Genomic DNA, 18,130 nt, shown 5'->3' on the forward strand with positions numbered 1-18,130 from the left:
GTGAATATAGAGATAGGAAGTGACGTTAGGCCATCCATTCTAGCCTATTAAGACCTTCACCCTAAAATACAAATTATATGAGAATTCCTTGCTAGCCAAGTTTGAGCCTAAAAACCTTTTTCTTTGATAGCTAATCAATGGGGGAAGAGTTGTGATTTGGTAAAAGAGTTGAGTTGAAAATCTTGGGAAGATGGATGTATACCTGATTATTGAAAAAGGAGTTGTAAAAAGAAAAAAAAGAATAATTTGGTGGTATAAGCTAGGCAAAGCCTAGAGGAGTTATAAGATAGACGAAGTCTAGAAGTACGGAAAAAGCTAATTTTGGAGGAAAATTGGTATATGGGAAGAGTCTATTAGACTACTGAGGAGTTGATATGATTAAGAGTTGAAGTATTGTAGTTCTTCGGGATTATGAGTCACTTTAGCCAAATATTCCTCACCTAACCAAAAAGCCTACATTACAACCAAAATGCAAGACCTTTTAGATCCTTGAACTATAGTCACAACATAGTAGAGGAGATGTTAGATTTCGAGCAAGCTTATGGTAAACTATGCATACTTGATTGATCTGAGAGCTATTTCTTGCCTATACACTTTTGAGAGTGAGTGATTACACATACATATACATATCTTGTGAGGGGCAATTTGACAAGGGTGCATACGTGAAAGTAACTCGAAGCATTGATCAGTTTGATGTGCTTGTGTGTGAAGTCGTTGATAAATGATACATTTTTCTATACTGAGGCAATTATGATATCCGACTTATATGCACGAGTTTATATTTAGTTGTCTTCTGTCTCTTGTTTGAGGACAAACAAGTGATTAAGTTTGGGGGAGTTGATAAACTCGGATTTTAACTGTTTTATTGGACATTAAACATGATCTTTTGTGTGCTTTCATTGCATTATCTTAGAGTTTATGTCCATATTTCACTATAAATGTGCTTTGATGAGTTTATCTAGTGTTTGAAGTTAAAATAGGTAAAAAAGGGTCAAAATGAGCCAAGACGAGGCTGGGGTCTGCTTCAAACGTTAATCTGCCTATCAAGATGGGGTCCAAATCCTATGTTGAGATGACCATTGTCTTCATCATCGAAAGAGCTTCGCGTGGGTACCTCACACGCCCCAATCGGAGTTCGGATGAGAGAGATATGACCGATCTACGAAAGCCGCGCTGTCCAAAAAAATCTCACGCGACCGAGTGAATTATTACCCTATAATTCCACCCGGCCGGGTGTCTCAAATTAGTCAGAAACTGGTCGAAAATCATCACCCGGCCGGGTGATTTTTACCCTTTATAATTCCACCCGGCCGCGTACGTTTTTTTGGCAAATTTTTATGCCAAAAATGCGATTTTTTGATGGGGGAAAAAAAGGAGAAAAAGCCTAGGGTTCAAGGATTCTACACCTACCGCCTCCAACACTCACACACACCTCGAAGAACACTTTGAGAGAGAGAATTGAAGATTGAAGTTGCCATTCCGTAGATTCATTCTTACAGGAGTATCTTAATCTTTTCTTCATGTATTTCGTAGAATATTTTGTTTCAAACATGGTTTTTATGAAGAACATGAGTAGCTAAACATCTCTTGTAGAATTCTTGGTGATGATGCACTGATTTCATAGTTTTTATCCGATTGATTTTGATCTTGCCTTGCTCTTGTAGTTATTTGATTATTCTTGGGTTTATTCCTTTCAATTGCTTGATCACCAATTGCTTGTGTAGGACTAATTAGATTAATCGGGAGATGAAATAATTAATCTGGAAATAAGAATAATGCACACCTTAATACAATAGAACTCGGGAGAGTTGAGGTTTTGAGTGAGGTCATTGACCTAATCGAGCTTTTGGGAGTTAGGAGTTTAGGATTAGAAGGGGACTTCGATCCTAGCCCCTAATCTATTGGTTTCTCACCTCGGGAGGGGGTTTAATCTATAATTGTGGTCGGCTTAGTAACTCTAGAGACACCAAAAGGTAAGGCAAATCGATTGGATAAGAGCTTGGAATTGTGCATCGGATCCTTGAGTTATGCAATTTTCTCCATATTATCTTTCCACATCATTTTCACACCGTGTTTCCTTGTTCTTAATTGTTACTTGCTTACTATATGCTTTTATTAGTTGTTAGAACAAACCAAACTTTTCTTGATTGTCTAGATAGTAGTTGATTTTTGTTCGTGGTAGTTAAGTTGATACAAAATTGTCTCTGTGGGATACGATACTCTTGCTTACTAATTGCTACACTAGCCCCGTACACTTGCGGGTATCACTTGTGTTAAAATAAGTTGAGTCAAGTCCTTCGTCACTCGGTATGCAAAGTCTCCCTTCAAAGGTGAGGGCATTGTCGGATTCCTCACGGAAATTCCCAGATTCGCCAGTTCTTACTTCGACTCGAATTTCTTCAAATTTCGCATCCATTCGCTGGGCTTCAGCAATTCTTGTTCTTAGATCGGGGTGCAACCACCATGGTGGCAATTCGGCCTTCCACTGTCTCAGGTGTCCTTACTACTTTCAAACGCATCTTGCTAAATTCGCGTATCAAGCTTTCTTCTTTGGTGATAAATATGGCCAGTTGGGGATGGCCCTTCCGGGTCAAGGCATCTGCCACTACATTTGCCTTGTTGGGGTGGTAATCGATGCCACAGTCGTAGTCCTTCACCAATTCGAGTCATCTTCGTTTTCGCATGTTTAAATCCTTTTGCTCGAAAAAGTATTTCAGGGTTTTGTGGTCCGTAAAGATTTCACATCGTACCCCGTAGAGATGATGCCTCCAAATCTTTAGGGTGTGTACAACCGCTGCTAGCTCCAAGTCGTGGGTTGGATAGCTCAACTCGTGTGGCCTCAATTGTCGTGATGCGTAGGCAATCACTTTGTTGTTTTGCATCAAAACACATCCAAGTCCCACTTTCGAAGCGTCAGTGTAGGCCACATAGCTCATTCCAGGCTCTGGCACAACTAAGATTGGTGCAGTGGTCAGTTTCTCCTTCAAAAGTTGAAAACTTGCCTCACACTCCGGGGTCCAATTGACCTTTACCCCCTTCTTGAGTTGTTGGGTCATTGGTCTCGCTATCTTGGAGAATCCCTCTATGAACCTTCGGTAGTATCCTGCCAAACCCAGGAAGCTTCGAATCTCGTTTAGTGTTGAAGGTGCCTTCCATTGTTGTACCGCCTCAACCTTGGCGGGATCCACTCGGATTCCTTCTGCCGACACGATGTGACCAAGAAAGTTGACTTCTTTCAGACAAAACTCACACTTGCTGAATTTAGCGTATAGCTTCTCGGTCCTCAACGTCTCCAAGGTGATTCGCAGATGCTCCTCGTGTTCTTTCTCATTCTTCGAGTAGACAAGTATGTCATCTATGAAGACCAAGACGAATTTATCCAAGTATGGGTGGAATACTCGGTTCATCAAATCTATGAATACTGCGGGTGCATTTGTCAATCCAAACGGCATTACAACGAACTCATAATGACCATATCTTGTGCGAAAAACGGTCTTTGGTATGTCTTCCCTTCGGACCTTCAATTGGTGGTACCCGGACCTCAAGTCTATCTTTGAGAACACACCGGCTCCTCGAAGTTGATCGAATAGGTCATCTATCCTTGGCAGTGGATACTTATTTTTGAGGGTCATTTTGTTCAACTCTCTATAGTCGATACACATCCTCATCGACCCATCCTTCTTCTTGACAAAAAGCACAAGAGCGCCCCACGGTGAGACACTGGGTCTTATGAAACCCAGGTCCATAAGCTCCTGAAGTTGTATCTTGAGTTCCTCTAACTCTTTAGGCGCCATTCGGTTTGGTGCCTTGGACACAGGTGCCGACCCTGGCTCTAGGTCGATTGTGAATTCCAATTGTCGATCTGGCGGTGGTCCAGGCAAAGCTTCATGGAAAACGTCTGGAAATTCTCGTACAACGGCAACATTTTCCACTTTCCTTCCTCCTTTCTCCTCTCCTTGTAGATAGACAAGATAAGCAGGACGCCTTTTTCTCACCACTGTACTAGCTTGAAGCGCGGAGATGATAGATGTTCGCCGGTTCATCGAGATTCCATTGTATATGGTGGGTTCCTCCCCCGGGGCTTGCAGAGATATTTGTCTCTCTTTGCAACGAATGGTAGCAAAATTCGCAGCTAACCAATCTATTCCCAAAATTATGTCAATATCCTCCATTGCCATGACTTGTAGGTTGTGAGCGACTAACTTAAGTTCTCCCATAACAATTTCTATGTTCGAGCATGTTCGAGAAACCTCTATTACCCCTCCCACGGGTGAGGACACCATCATCTTATGTTCGGATTGGTAAGCAGGCAAACTTAAAGTGTCCAAACATAATTCAGATATGAAAGAATGCGATGCGCTCGTATCAAACAATACAATAATAGGTGTGTCGAGGATTTTGCCCATACCTGCCAGGTTTCTGTTCTCGTGACTCCCTTGTTCAATCTTAGGTTGTTTCTGACTCAAGGCATATGCTCTAGCCTGAGGAAGAAGTCTTGGGCGGTAAGGTTGTTGTTGTCGCGGAGGTTGATCGCGATTTCCCCTTGATTACATTTGCGGTGTCCTTGAGTGTTCTGCCTCGACCCCATTGCCACATTCTTGCTCGGACATCTCTAGAGAAGTGACCGTTTCCCCCACAGTTAAAGCACTTAGTGGTGTTTTGAATTCTACACTCTCCAAAATGGTACTTGGAGCACACATTTCATTGGGGTGGCTTGGGTCGGAAGTCACCTCTCTGGTTAGATCAGTTTTGCCCTCCCCCATACTGTGGTTGGTTCTGGGTGGGCTGGTACCTCTTGTTGTCGTATGGGGTCCTATTCCCCTCCCACTTCCTCTTCTCTCGAGAGTGGTGTAGTGGAGGTAGTGCTAAAGTAGTGTTATCCTTCATCCTCTCCTTGGGCATAGCTGCCTCAATATCTAATGCAAGGGCCAATGCTTCCGCGTAGAGGAGTCTCCCACGACTAGCCAACGACATCCTTATCTCATGCCTTAGTCCCTCACGAAACTTTTCAGCCAGCTTTTCGTCAGTATCGACTTGATTAGGTGCGTACCGGGTCATGCTGTTGAGCGCACGGTCGTATTCGGTCACAGTCATGCGCCCTTGGATCAAATTGTAAAATTCAGACGCCTTTGCCTTCCGATAGCTCTTTGGCATGTACTTATTATATATTTCTGTCTTGAAGCATTCCCAAGTCATCCCCACTGCTTGATCTCGGGGCATTGTCTTCATCCTGGTATCCCACCAAAAGTCAGCAGACTCGGTTAGTTGGTAGGTCACACAACTCAACCGTTCTCTATCATTGCACCCTAGGATTGCGAAAATGCACTCCAATGCGCGTATCCATGATTCGGCCTTGGCCGGTTCCCCCATTCCATCAAAGACGGGAGGTTTTTGCTCTAGGAATAGCTTCACAATTTCACGGTCAACCGGAGGTGGAGGAGGTGGTGGTGGAGGGATGGGTTGCGTCACACTTTCTTCTTCAATCGTCTGGGGTGTAGGCTCTGGGTTCTCACTTCTTATGTTACGTCTTGGCGGCATTCTGATTCATTATCGCACGGGTTATTATCGCATTTATTCAAAATCCAGGAGTAGTCATGTGATGTAGTTGGAAAGTGGGGATCAAGGGACAATTGCATCATAGAATAATAAAGGGCTTTTGCAAGACAGGGTATCAAAATGCAACTGCACAAAATGATAGCAAGAGAACAATTGCCAAAATAGCATCGCAAGAGGCAATGGTACCATATGATAGAAAAGGCGATTGCTCAACAAGATAGTAAAAGGAAATTGTTCGATAGTGTAATAGAAGGAAATTTGTACACTAGAATGACGAATCGCAAGTATTCAATGGAACGGTAAGAGACAACTGCAGGGTAGTATGGCAGAATACAATTGTACAATAACAAAAGATAATTGCATAATGGAATAGCAAGGATAATTTCAACTTAGGGCAAAACGCAATTGTACAATCGAATAGCAAAAGATAGTTGCGCAATAGTACATCAAAGGTAATTGTGCAATAGGATAGAAAATGATAATTACAATATAGTATAGCAAAAAGGTAATTGCGCCATAGGCTAGCAAAAGATGATCACACAATAAGATAATAAAGGACGGTACCAAGTCATTGCACAATGGGATAGCAAAAGACAAGAATTCCCTATAAAAATACCAAAATGTTGCCTCTAAGAGGTCTTAGTATCCATCACTATGAGGGCAAAAGAGTAAAACAAACGTGGAAAGATAATGGGGAAAGTGTAACAAGATATTCCTGAATGATCATTTCTAATTATCTCCATCCTCATCCTCCTGCTCATCGGTCTCTCCAACACTCTCTCCATTTGGGTCCTCCCCCTCCTCGTCTGGTTCCTCTTCCTCACTTTCCTCCTCGGCACCTACGGGTGGAGGGGTCATCCCGAGCATTCTATCGACCTCTCTGTCTATTCTTAGAGGGACCGAGGTACGCATCCCGAGTCTCATTCTCTTAGGAATACGGGAGACGTGTGGCTCCTCGTCGTAGCGATACTTCCGCATGCGGGCTTGACCCGGCGGATAGATATGTGGAGGTGGATCACGTGGCGGTCCGTCGGAGGCAGCTGTCATGGCCGGAAGTAGTACCTTTAAAAGGCCGATCATGTCTCCCCGCGGTGTGTATTCGGGCGGGCTATACCATGTGAACGATTCCGCCGCCTGGGCGACCCATTCGCTCCAAGGAGATGGTAGAGTGTGGATGAGCCTTATGATTCCTTCATGATGGGTGGTTCCCCCATACGCGTAGGCGTTCATCCATCGGTTGTAAAACTCGGTGACGTAGGACATAAGGAAGATCTCCCCATCCCACTCGTATTCTCGGTAGCTCTCGACTGGGAGGTTCCTATTGCTGGCGTATCGGTTACGCATCGGAGCATAATACTGTTGGACCATCTAAAAAAAGAAAACTCAGCATCATTCCCAGGGATAGAAGGAAACAATGGGGTTTGAGTTTAAAAAAAAATGTTGAGAATATGATGTATCTGAGGATGGCTATATATCAAAAGATGTACATAGCCTCATGCCAAGAATTTATATTCCAAGGTTATTAGTTCGTGCATTTTTCGTGTTTCGTCAAATCATAGTACGCCAACTTCCCCATAGGCTGCTCGCCTCGCACCAGGCATTTCGCACCTCCACGTTCATTATTATCGTAAAGTTTTACATTCATCGCACAATTTGTAATTTTGTAAGGTTGCAAGGAAAGAATGAAAAAAAACGTTCCCAATATGAGTTGTTTCATAGTATAGTCGAATAATTGCAATCACACTTCGCGTTTCACCATCTCACGCGAATTACGCAATCCCAAATGAAATTTCATTCACCCACGATTTACAACTAGGTATAGCAGCATGCTCAAGTTCACTCTCATAGATATTGTCTCATAATGCAATCGAATAATCGCAATCATATAAAACTTCATTCACCCAACTCATACAGGTTTAACATATATCCGCCAATTTTCTTTATCGAGTAAAATACAAGTTCATTTGCATAACAGCATTCATCATTTTTTTTGCATAGCCGTAAAACAATTTCATATCCACGCATATTCATTATTTCATATTCCAAGAAAAATTTCCAAAATGTCATATTAGCTTCGATTCCCATCGAAATTTCCAACTTCTATAATTCAATCCAAAAACTCACAAAAATATTTTTACCGCTTTCTTCGTGGTTGGGCGGGGATGAGTCGTGGTGTTGAGCCTTCGTCGATTATCAATTAGTAAATTTACACATGAATAGACTTTGACTCAACAAGGCACTTGGGTCCAGAGCAGAAAGAAACAGAGGCTCTGATACCAAACTGTCACGACCGCCCTTCTAGGGTATAATAAATGCGGCGATCGCGACTTAAACGGACTTAAAAGTAACAAGGAAAATAGGCTAGGGTTTCATCAAAGAGGTTTTACCAAAGTATTTAATGAACAATTAAGTATAAGAAAAGAAGGGCACTCTTTAGCAATGAAATCCAATGAAGAATGACTATCATAATTTAGGTCAAAATGGCAAGGCTCAAAATAATCCAAAACGTAACATGTCTCAATATCCCTAACAAGAATCTCAGTATCAGCCCAAAGATAAGAGTAATCATGTTTTAGCGGAAGCATCCAAGAGAAAAGTGAAGTCATGTGTGAAGACACGACGACACTCAGAGTTTCAAGACAATCTCATAAATTTAATTAATTTGCTCAACACCGCCAACCGCTCGTCGCCGCTCAACCTGCACATAAGGAAAACACATGCAGGGCTGAGTACTATAATAATATTCAGTGGGCTCATGCCGAAAATATTTTCAATAAAAGTATTATTTATCACGCCATACATAAGTAACCATCGGGGTTTAGCTTTAGAAAGGCCCGAGGCACTCAAAATCATTTCCCATTGTAAAAGTCGACTGATCAGTCATTTTCCCATAGACGTTAGCCATATCTGCTCATACATGACATGGAATGTGGCCACAACCAAGTCACTAGACCGGCAAGCCCGTACGCTAGTACACAGTCTACCATAGGTGTACACTAGTCCAAGTAGGGTTTGCGGCCCTACGATGACTCGAATTCGATTTAAATAATAATGGCTTCAAGCCATATCAGATAGGCACGTTAAAATCAAACAAGGCATGATAAACAAAATTTCATTCCCATCGATAAAACATTTAGGACATCGTCCTTATTTAAAAGAAAGCCCACCTCGTCTGCTTAGATCTCAAGTACTTTCTTCCCCTTGCTATCACGTTGAGAGCGTGGGTTATCACCTTTAAATTATGTGTAACACAAATCAGTCTCAATCATTGACTCAAAATCATGCATGTCCCCAACGTTTCCCTTTTGCCCATCGATTCTTTTATATTAACATTCACAATCAAGACATGCTCTTTATATCCGTTTATTCACACACAACTCCAGATCTATCATCAAATCATGGTCACGCATGAGTGTTCTTCAACACACATCACACGCGCACACACACACCCACAAACACGCACGCCGACACACACACACACGTCGATCCACACACGCACACATGCATCCCATTCATCAATTGGTTTCCCCTTTTTTTCACTCGATCTATATGCATGAGGGTTCAAGAACATCGATTAATCGGTTGGATGAGGAAAGATAGATCAAAAATACTTCTTCTGGATAGAAACGATCGGTAGAAACAAAGTAAAATCTTGATTCTTCAACAATTCTTGAGGCTTCAATTTAAATTCTTCTCAAAGTTGAAGAATTCATGGAGAAAAATAGAAGAAGAAAGAAAAAGAGATGAGATAGGCATGTAGTTTAGTGGCTAGGGTTAGGATTTTTTTTCCTCCCTTATTTATAGAGATAAATTCGAAGATTTGATTCTCCACAATTAATTAAATAAATATTGTGGAGTTATAGAAGGCGAGGGAGAATGGCGTGAATTAGGGGAGAAGAATAAGGAGTATTCGAAATCTAGGCTATTTAATTAGCTTATGATTTAATTTGGTATTTCACGGAGTAGAATAAAATAATACGGAGCAGAATAAAAATAATAAATCCTCCCAAAATATATGAAGTAGGCGATTTTTATTCCTTCTCCCACAAGGAATTTAAATTCAAATCCTAATAAAAATAGGATATGGCAAGATCTCCTTAGATATGGTAAGATTTGCTAGGATATTTATATTTATTCATGGAAGGGAATAAATAAGGGACCAAAATATATAATAAATAATTTCCTCCTCCCAAAAATAGGAGATTTTTGAAATCTCCTTAGGAATAAGGTAGGGGTCGAATTTTTCGTGGAGAAAATAAGGAATAATCGGCTTTGGATTTAATTTGGATAATTATCCCAAGCAAAAATTAAATCCAAGAAAAAATAGGATTCCTCTCCAAAAATCATGGTGGTCGAAAATTCCAAATGTGTATGATATTTATGATGAACCTATAAATCTCACTCATCCCTTAGGAAAATAATTCGCCACAATATTTTTCACCCCGCATCAAATATTCACATTGTCACGCCATAATTCAATCATTTTCACTTCTACCTCGTGTTCTCAACACATTGACCTTTCAACGACCACGTCATATATTCCACATCCTTGACTATTCACAACCACGTCATTTATTCAACGGATTTGACTATTCAAATCAAATCTCATCCAAAACGCAATTAGGTCACACAGAAACCATGAAATTAATTCACTCATCATTTAATTCGCATACTTCACGGCATTAAAAGAAATAAATGCAATCGTCTTAGGGTTCGACTATTAGGGATCAAAAAGTGGGGCGTTACAAAAATCGTGAGGACTTTTCCCAAAGTGGACAATATCATACTAACATGAAGTTCGGGTTGTGCGCCACCAATCCCCAATAAAAATCATGTGTTGAACTTAGTAATATAAATAGGTCAGATTATTGAAAACTATCACAAACACTAATGTTTTGAGGAATGAGGACGTACTGTGTGTAATGCGTCATTTGTTGTTTTAGTTTATAAACAAATGGTGATAATTATCGTAAACAAAGCTGATAGTTATGAAACTAATCCACACCATTCTTTCTTATACAGTCACAAATGGTTTATCGACAGGGTTAAAACTAAAAAAAGGCACAAAATTCAGATCAAATAATATTGAAATACCAGTCTTATCGTACCGATAAAATACTTGATCTATCGATCGTGGTACGGTATGATACCTTATCGAAATATTTCAATAAGGTAACTTATGTGTGTTGATGTGTGTGTGAGTGTGTGTATGTGTGCTGATGTTTTTGTATGTGTGTAAAAATTTTCAATTATTAAAAATTTTACGTTTTATTTATATTGTAAAATTTAAAAATTACAATATTGAGATGCCTAAAATATAGTAATATAATATGTTGAATATTTTGTTAAAATCTAAAATAAGAAGAAAAGAGAGTGGAATGGAATGACCATTCTTTGGCTAAATGAAAAGAATGGATATTTCTATGGGGAATGGAATGGTGGTAATTCCTAAAGAAAAATATACCAAACAAAAGGAATAAACAAAAGGAATAGAATAGAAGTAGGAATATGATTTTATTCTCAACTTTCATTCCATTATGCCAAGTGCTTGACATAATATTATATGCACGGAAAAGGAATAAGGATTAATTAAAAGTGCTGTGCCGATTATTAGTGAAGTAAAAGTAATGTAATTTATACAAAAATGTGTCATTTAGTCGCACATTATCAAGTGCTGTGTTTTATCCCACTGGAGATCCTTCCCCACGAAAGAGAGAGCATATAATTAAAATAATTCACATATGTTTCCTTCCAGTTAAATTTACCCAATCAAATTTAAAATAAAATAGCAAATCATAACTTATATTTTGTGATCAAATTGTTAGCTCTAATTCAGCCTAGCTACACAGAAAAATTAACCCGTTCAAAAAAAATAGTAATTCAAATTTTCAAGTGGTTTGGTTTATCGTCGATTACATGGTCTGTTAACAAGTTACTATCTCCGTCCAAAAAAAATTGAGCAAGTTGTAAATGACACGAATTTTAATGCGTAATTGGAAGTAAGAGAAAAAGAGAGAAAATGTGGTGAAAGTAGTGTTAGTGAATTGTAAGGTCTACATTTAGAATGACGTGTAGGGTTATTGGTTTAAAATTTTTCATTTTTAGAATTAGTCTAATTTTAATGGACGATTTAAAATAATAAAAATGGTCTATTTTTTTTGGACGGATGTAGTATTTGTTAGCATGTTTTAAAAACCGGATCGGGCCAACCGATACGACCGGTTTGGCTGCGAACCGGTGCTTGATCCGGGCTAAAAACTAGATCGAGCTGACCGGTTCGGCCGCGACCAGTGGTTGAACTGGTCCGACTAGTTGAACAGTGAAGCAGTAGCTTCGTTGGTTCACTTGCCGATCCAACTTTTAAAACATTGGTTAGCATAGACAAAGACAATGAAGAAATGGAAAATAATATATACGATCATGAATCTAAATAGGTAACGAAGGAAGAGTGATCAATTGCTAACTAATTAGCAATCACAAATTAAGACTAAATTTTAGCCACTAGATTAGGAGATCTAGTGGTTGGAATAATGTCACATGGATTATATTTTAAATTAAAAAAAATATTAAATAAACTTAAAGGGTATTAATGTTAATTCCATCTCATCAAAATTATCTCAAAACTTTAAATTTATGTAACTCTCTCGATTTAAATTATTTTTTAGGAAAAAATATATCAAATTAAAGATAATTTTATAAGGATTCCAACGAGATCTCAATTACATATGTTCCGACAATGTTCAGGTGTTGAAATTTGATAAATTATATTTCAATTTTTATACATGTTGATATAGTGTATGCAAAATCTCAATATAGTGTAGGTAAAATATCAATAAAACTATGTTGATATTTTCTTGTACTTATGTGGATAATCTCATGTCATATTGTTGTTATTTATAATACACTATGTTGATATAAAAAAACACCCATGAAAATTATTATATGATAACATAATGACGATATTACCTTTTTGTTGATATTTTGTCTACTACTTATTGAAATTTGTAAGCTTTAATCTTATTCACCTATTTTAAAATTCAAGGAGGTAGATATAATTTTAATTTTGGATCTTATAAGCATTAGAAAGATGACATAATGAAGATATCTAAAGAAAATCTTGTTTCAGCGTATACCGTAACAAGTACTAATCATTATATTGTGGTTCAATCTATTATGTAATGACTATAATTTCGTGTAAGGCGTGGTGGACTAAATTTAATGCTTAAACTATTATCTGGTCGAGAGTGACTGTTATCTAATGACTAAAGTTTTAATGCTTAAATTATTATTTATGTATTTAAGTAATTATACTCCATATGTTTTTTCATAAAGTTCGCTCAATTAAAAATTTTCATTTATCCGTGGTAACTCGTTCCCCTAATATAAAGAGTGTTTAAACAATTCCATTACACTTCATCGTCAATTTAATAATTTACGACTTGTTATCAAGGGTTGTCCACAAGATACGTAATATTAGAAAAATTATATCGTCGAGAGACCAACATGGGACACTTAGGGACGGAACTTGTCAATTGAGACAGAATGTAGTATTGTTTAATGCGTCACTCATCGGAAGAGACCTAAATAGCATCCACTGTCATGGTCGAGACCCAAGTTGTCTGCTGCATAACCTTGATCACTACAAAACAAATGCTAGTTACTGAGTTCATCTATTTGTTCAGGTAAAAATGGTCAATCCCATACGACAAAACCAAAGAGAAAATATCGAATACTGTGGATAGTCAGTAATTTTGGAAGTTTTACTCCCTTCGTCTCCAAAAAAACTGACAAACTTGTAAGAGACACGAGTTTTAATGTGTAATTGTTAAAGTAAAAGAGAGATGAGAAAAAGTAAGAGAGAGATAGAGAAAGAAAGAAGACAGTGAAATGCATGAGTGTTAGTGGATTGTGGGATCCACATTATAAATGATGAGTATGATTATTATTTGTTGAAAAACTTTCCATATTTAGACTTTGTCTAATTTTGGAAGACGATAAAATATGGTAAAACTAGTCTATTTCATGGGGACGGAGAAAGTATATACTCCCTCCGTCCCGCTTTAGGAGTCACGGTTGAATCGGACACATGTTTTAAGAAAGTGTTTGAGTGTAATAAATAAATGTTATAGTGGATGTTGGGACCCACTTTTAATTGAGTGTGTAATAAATTAAAGTAGTGGATGTTGGGACCCACTTTTAACACTTTTTTTATTTACTTTGTAGGCATTTTTTATTTGTTTATTCCAATCGGGACTCCTAAAGCGGAACACCCGAAATTGATCAATCGGGACTCCTAAAGCGGGACGGAGGGAGTATTATCTTTCTCCTATATAAATAATCTCATTTTTTTGTATGTCCTACAAAATTAGTCCCTTTTTACATTTGGTAATTTTTTCTCTCGTATGAGGTGGGCCTCATTGTGTCATGACCAAACTTTGCTTAGGATAACAAGCTTGGTTTATCATGACCAGAGATGGATTAAAGCAACGGGGAAGAAAGGGGAAGCACAACTCATGATCATAATCTAGGATAATTGGGATGAACTTGAAAATATCAGAGTACTTGTATTCAAACATAATAAAACTAAACATAAGATCGAGTTTAACTTGTAGCAGAAGGGTTCAAGAGCGAATGAGATCGTGTATGGAAACACGATGCATCCAAGCACTAAACTATCGAAATACATTCGCCATCTTTAATCAACAGCACTCATCGTCATCACTGGTCAACCTGTACATTTTTATAACATATTAAACGAAAGATGTTTTTCAATATACTAAAGTCTAACATCTCGCACACCTAAATTGAAGCTATTTAGAAAACGTTATGCCCATTTTTTTCGACGACAGTCGCAAAATAAAAGTGAGCCAGGTGGCATTGCCTACATTGAAGATATGGCGGTTACTAAAGCAATGAAAAAACATTACGTTTGAGAGGTTTATTCGGCGAATTTACTCTACAAGAAGGAATTACGACCATTTTGTGTGATAGTCGCAATTCATTTGACTAAAGATCAGATGTATCACAAGAGGACTAAGTATATTGATGTTAAGTAGTAGGTAGTATCACTTTATTTGTGATAGTTATTGCACATAAGAAAGTTCTTATTTAGAAGATCAGATATATTTACGAAAGCTCTTTCAGTGTACAAATTCAAGTAATGCTTGGACTTGATCGGTCTTTCAGAATTGGTGAATTAACCCGTCGAGGCTTTGCTAGAAGTGATGGGGTACGAACTAAACCCTAATGGCAAGCCCAATAACAGTGACGGCCCATCAGCCCAGAGCCCAAGAAAGAGTATCTGTTCGGCACCAAAGAGTTCGGCACGACCAAAGAGTTCGGCACGACCAAAGAGTTCGGACTCAGCCTACAGCTTGGTAAAAGCCGACCAGTCAAGCTCTCCTCTCAGATCGGCAAGAGCTGATCGGTAAAGTCCAGCAGTTCGGTCTCAGCATTCGACCGAACTAGGAGTTGGTGGACTCACGAAAGGCCTCCACGACCTCCACTATACCCACGATCTATTTAGTGGTATGAAGCAGTTATTGAGCAGTTATTGCTCACCCACGATCTTGTTAGTGGGGCTGCAAACCACGATCCTAGTTCAATGTATAAATAGAACTTAGATCTGATAGAAAAGGGTTAAGCTCTCTAGAGATAAAATAGCATATAGCAAGTCTGTATTGTAAGCTGTATTTTCGCAGATCAAGCAATACAAACCTGCCCTCATTTCTCCCCGTGGACGTAGATTTACCTCAGTAAATCGAACCACGTAAATTCATTGTGTCATAATTCTCTACCAGCATTTACTAACATCAATAATTCGCGGATCCATCACTGGCGCCGTCTGTGGGAAGCAGAGAACAAAATTTGTGATAAAGCGAATTTTTGATCCATTTTTTCCACCCAAAAAATGCATACCAGATCGCAGAATACCCGTATTCCAGCCCGTGAGAACCAGGAGGAAGCCAATCCATCCCATAGGTCGGGAAAACAGCCTAGGGATAAATCCACCACCAGTTCTCATGGCGAAGGAACAAGCCGCTCCAAAAATCGTCCCACTGAGTCTTCCCAGCAGCCCGATTTGAATGAGGCTGTTAAGCAGTTTTTGGCTGAAAAGCAGGAGGAATTCTTAACCTTCCTGCGAAAAAGCCAAAAGCAGCCGGAGACGAAAACGACGGATTCTCCTTCTCCCTCCGCACAAGAAAGTCACTACCGCAGTAGTGTCGCATCTCCCAGGAGAAAGAATCCTCAACCCCGACATATTCCAGCTCCTCCTCGGTACCGGAATCACAGGAGAACTCAATCTCCTCCATACCGACGAGATATCGGATTCGCCGTGTACGGAGCACTGAAGACTCCGTTCTCGGACGACATCACCCGAACTCCCCTACCACAGAACTACCGAACTCCGTCGATGACTTGCGACGGGCTCGTGGACCCTCACGATTTCTTGGGGCGCTATCAATATAACATGGCGAACCAGGGTCTCAACGAGGTCCACATGTGCAAGCTGTTTCCCGAGCTGCTCATCGGGAACGCGAGAAGGTGGTTCGATAGCCTCCCCCAGGGCAGCATCAGATCTTACCGAGATCTAATGGATGCCTTCCACAGGAGGTTCTTTCAGAAAGCGGAAGCCCGAATCACTTCGGCTCAGCTGCTTTCCATTCGTCAAGGTCGCGACGAAAAAATTAGCGACTTTATGACAAGATTCCACAAGGAATGCCTGCAAGTAGACGATCTCAACGATCTGCTTGTCATCTCGGCATTCCAAAATGGAATCCTGCCCGGAGCTCTCTACAGGAAGCTCGTTGAGTGCGGTCCGCAGACAGCTCAGGAAATGTGGGACATTGCGGACCAGTACTCCCGGGCCGATGAGGCAGACCGTCGTAAACGGTCGTTAGACAGCTCATCGTCCCGAGGAGACAGAAGGAAGCCCGATCATAGCGATCAGGGGCATCCTCGCCGGACTCCATTTGAAAGAATTCAAAGGGCTCCGGTGCAAGACAGATTGGGACCCTCGTCTCAATCCCGAGAAGCCGCCCGCTCAGTTCGTACCGCTGAACAAGCCGAGGGCGGAAATTTTCGAACTGCACTCTGACCTATTCGAAAAGCCAAAGCGGATGACGAAATCAGCCGCGCGCCGACCACAGGATAACTACTGCTCCTACCATCAAGACCACGGTCACGATACTGAGGAGTGCAGAAACTTGGCTGCAGGTATCGATGTTCTTGTGAAGGCAGGGACATTGAAAAAATACCGAAGTAAGCAGCCAAAGAAGAATAAAAAGCAGAGTGGTGCGAACTGCGCCCCTCAGGATCCGAAAAGGCAGCCGGATCCCGAAGACGATGACGAGCCGCAATATGATGGAGTAATCCAGACTATTGACGCGCTCCCTGCCGGGAAGACCAAGTCGTCCCTAAAGTCAGAACGCAGAGGCTCCAATCGAGAGGAGCCAACGCATAAAAGGCTGAAGCAGGACGAAGTGATTACGTTCTCGGCTGCTGATCCCGTCCCGGCCATCTCTCCTCACCAAGACGCCATTGTCATCCAAGCCGGAGTGGCAAACAAACTGATCCACAGGGTGTTTGTGGATACAGGAGCGTCGGTTAGCATTCTTTTTAAAGAGTGCTTCGACAAACTAGAAGTGGACCCAGCTCGGCTCAGTCCGGCTCCGCTTCCCCTGAAGAGCTTCACCCAGGAGGACACCCGCCCTGAAGGTATTATCAGCCTTCCGATCACGGTGGGGAAAGCGCCTACTAGCTCCAGTACGATGATTGAGTTTTTCGTGGTGAAAGCTCGGTCCCCGTACAACGTCATCCTGGGAAGAGACTGGCTCAACACAGTTCGGGCCGTTTGCTCCACCTATCACCTCACCATCAAGATCCCCACTAAAGGAGGGATAGCGGTCATCCGAGGTGACCAAAAGAGAGCAAAGGAATGTCTGCAAATTGCGCTTAGAAGTGCCGAGCAGTCAGATCGGCACCACCAAGCATAGCAATCACAGCAGCCGGAGTCAGAGGCGATGACCGAAGTCATACCGGAGCCGAACTCGATGACAGTTCAGCTGTACGAAGACGATCCATCCCGAACGGTTAAGATCGGCTTCGCGGGAACGCCCCTACTTCGGGAAAAAACCATCCAGCTCCTCAAGGAGTATAAAGACGTCTTTGCATGGTCTCCGTTGGACATGACCGGAGTGCCCCCCGAGGTAATCACTCATCGGTTAAATATTGATCCTTCAGTCCGGCCGATAAAACAGAAGCAAAGACTCTTTGCGGCAGAACGAAATCAAGTCATCCATGACGAAGTCCGTCAATTATTGAAGGCGGATGTGTTATTCGAAGTGAAGTACCCTTCGTGGGTAGCCAATCCTGTCATGATCAAGAAAAAGGAAGGAGGATGGCGGATGTGCATAGATTTCACCGATCTAAATAAGCACTGTCCCAAAGATTGCTATCCCCTTCCGAACATAGATAAAAAAGTAGAAGCTTTGATAGGCTTTGAAATTTTTTGTTTTCTTGATCTGTACAAAGGATACCATCAAGTTTTAATGGATGAGATTGACGCTTCAAA

Source organism: Salvia splendens, chromosome 12, assembly GCF_004379255.2.
Source record: "Salvia splendens isolate huo1 chromosome 12, SspV2, whole genome shotgun sequence".
NCBI lineage: Eukaryota > Viridiplantae > Streptophyta > Magnoliopsida > Lamiales > Lamiaceae > Salvia > Salvia splendens.